Raw genomic sequence first — 3,354 nt, 5'->3', positions numbered from 1 at the left:
CAGGGTTTGGGGTGAGACTTCTTCAGAGATGCTGCTGTGCTTTCCCTGCTCCATCGCCTCAGAAGACCCAGATGTCTGTTGTTTTACCTTGAGCGATTCTAAGGGGCAGAGAAATGTCGACCAGCTCTGCTCATTATAACATTCCCATCAACGTTTTCCCTAGTTATTATTATTGGATGGCTCCATTTACCTCCTGAAGATTGCAACATGATTTTCTAATTCTTCCATTCTTTCTGCACTTAGTATTTGGGATTGTTCTATAAAGAAGTTTCCCTCATCAACTATTTGATTGCCCTAACTACAATTGATTTATTTCCCCTAAAGATCACATAACCTCCAATTAGTGCCATGACTTAACTTATCTCCTATCTGTGAATATCTAGACTATGTCTTGATTTATTTATAATGTTAAAATTATATATCCTCATATGTTTATATCTTTATAATAAATGATAAATCATAGAATTGTAATAGAAAATAGTCACTGGAGTCTTTACTTCATACATAGTACAAATACAAGGGAGCAGCAGAAAGTTTATAGGAAAATTTCATTTTAATACCATTTTTCTATCATCTTTTTGAAGACCTCCTTGAATGAGAGAGTCAAAGAGACCTAAATTTTAACTAGAGGTCAGATACGTATTAGCCATAGAATTTTAGACAAATAGTTTTTCCTTTCTAAGCTTCACTGGTCTCCATTCACACATCAGATTCCTGGGTAGTTTTAAGGATTTCATATAAGTGCAATTTAGCCCTGAGTTGGGACCCTAGTTTGAGTGTTCCTCTCCTTCTCTGCTGTGCCCTCCCAGTCTGAGCCATGGCTTCCAGTGCATTTTTAGCATTAGGAAGGTATATAGTTTTAACTCTAAATCAGCATTACCTCCAGTACTCAGTGTAAACTCATTGCACGAATTAAACCTAAACAGGACCATGACAAATTGCTAGATCTAACACATGCTGCTTTAGAGGGCATTTGTCTTACAGTCAATATGCCAAGTTATTTGTTTCCTAGAAGCATAATTGTTATGTCTCTGTCTTTGATGTTCTTTATCCTTGTAATATTTCAGTACTTTGTTTTTCTTCCCTCTGCGTTCCCTATCACCTAGTGCCCCGCCTAGTTCTCCTGGCATTTTCTTTCCTTATCTTTGCCCACATCCTATAATCTCTCAGTTTTCAGAAGCACCATCTGTCCATGACGTAAGAGACATTTCATACCTCTTCTTAGGTAATGCTTTATCCACGTGCTTTGCTAAAGCCAGCCCTCGCAGCATTACCTCATTCTTTTTGCTGTGTTTCCATGTAATAAATAGCTGACCCGTATTGTACTCTCTGCCATTAATTCCAAGTTTTTCGATATAGAAAGCACAGGAAGGCTAAGAGATTTGCAAAGATGTGCTGCACATAATATAGAGTTAGTGGTGAAGACTGGAAAAGACCAACGGCTTCCCAAGGTCACGATCAGGCTGTTTTAGTTTGTTTGTTTTTTCCCCACAATGAAATCTGCTAAAGGAGCATCCACCTACTATTTTAGTGGAAAGCAAGAGATACGTTTGGTCATTCTAGTTATACTCTTTCAGTCTACTTTTATGTAAGCATATCATGGACATGTGCTGATTTTAATGGCTATAACCACCCACCCACCCACCAAACAAACAAAACAAAATCCCACTGCCATTGAGCAATTCCAACTCACCGTGACCCTATAGAGGGGCTGTGAGGATGTAAATCTTTCCTTACATTCTCTCCCATTAGTTCAATGATCATTTATTAAGCAAGAATTATGTGCTTAATTCTTGTGTTGGGCAGGCCTACAAAGATGGTTAAGACACCACCTTGGTCCTTTTCTTTCTCACTGGGAGAACAGGATCAGCATTTTTCATGGCAACAGCAGGGTTTTCCAGAGAAGGTTGGGTAGGCCACCTGCTTTGGAGGCTCCTGGAACCAGAAATCTACAGAGTCGGACTCTGAGAATCTGCTTTTTCATGGTTCGATTATTATGCCTGGAGACCTGGAGTCCCATTGACCTGATCACAGCAGCAGTGAAGTGGCTCAAGCAGCCAGCATATCAAACAGCTCATGCCTTTCAGAGCACGTTCCCCTCTGCATCAGTTCTGGGAGGTTCACAGTTCAGCAGTTCATAGGAGGGACAGGCTGAAGTACGAGAGTGAAGGCTTCTGGGAGTGGGTGGGACATCTCTTCTTCAGACAGGCCTACGATGGCGGAGAAGATGCTGAGAGTGAGGGCAGGGGAATTGGAGGATGGATAAGGAACGAGGAGTTGGGGCTCCAAAGAGTCTGTAATATTGCTTCTAGGAAGTCCATAGGGGAGGGCATAGTTGACTGTTAATGTGTTTAGAATCCATTTAGAGAGAGGAAAATGAAGAGATAAAACAAGAAGAGGAAACTTTAGTATCTGGCTCTGTCCCACCGTCCTAATCACTTTACGAATGTTCATCCAGTCAATTCAAATAATGATTTTGAGAGGTGAGTGCTGGTACCATCCTCCTCACGTTACTGGTGAGGACACAGGCAGAGAGCAGTTGAGCAGTGTGCCTAAGTTACTCAGCAGAGGCATATTCCACTTGGGGCAGAGAGGGGCAGGGTGTAAGCTCTTCCCGGCTGCATTTAATGACCTCCCAGCAGTATCAGCACTTAAGATGGTAAAAGCAGACACATAGCACAGTTCTAAACACATCATTCACACTGTTCTACTGGACCATTGATTTCTATTAGCCTTTCGCCAAAATAATAACACCTAGCCCCATGAGCCACACAGATAATCCGAGAGAAAGTTCTGACAACTGTCTGATTAGATGCCTTTGGTGCTGAGTTCTTCTGCTTCAGAGAACACATTGTTGTTATTTGCCACTGAGTTTATTCCGACCGATAGTGACCCTATATGACAGAGAAGTGCCCATGGCTATCATAGGCAGTAATCTTTACAGAATGAAATCACCAGTCTTTCTCCCATGGAGTTAGGCTGAGTTTGCACCATCGATCTTTCAGTTAGCAGCTGAGAGCTTAACGATGTGCCACCAGGGCTCTTTAGAGAATAAATTACAAACTTTTGTTGTCTGTTGCTTAAATTTAGATGCATCTGATAATTCCTTTCACCGCAGAGCTTGTTCTTCAGGGCCTGGAGTGAAGAGGGAGGGTACTATTTTTAGAGATACAGCTGTAACATCTTAGTCTTTTAAACAAGCTTGCAATACAAGAAAAAGCTCATAGTGCGTGTTGAGAAGGCTGAACCATTTTTCAATTTCTCTTATTTGATTTTAATTTTAGATTTGGTGTCTAAAGGCTTTCATGCTGTGTGTTCAATATGTGTGGATAACAATTTAAGTGTGGACACATT

The sequence above is a fragment of the Echinops telfairi genome, unplaced genomic scaffold (assembly GCF_000313985.2).
Source record: "Echinops telfairi isolate 266 unplaced genomic scaffold, ASM31398v2 ScPeMD7_7468;HRSCAF=8506_0, whole genome shotgun sequence".
Lineage (NCBI taxonomy): Eukaryota > Metazoa > Chordata > Mammalia > Afrosoricida > Tenrecidae > Echinops > Echinops telfairi.
The sequence above is the reverse complement of the archived record's forward strand: the minus strand, read 5'-3'. Positions refer to the sequence as shown.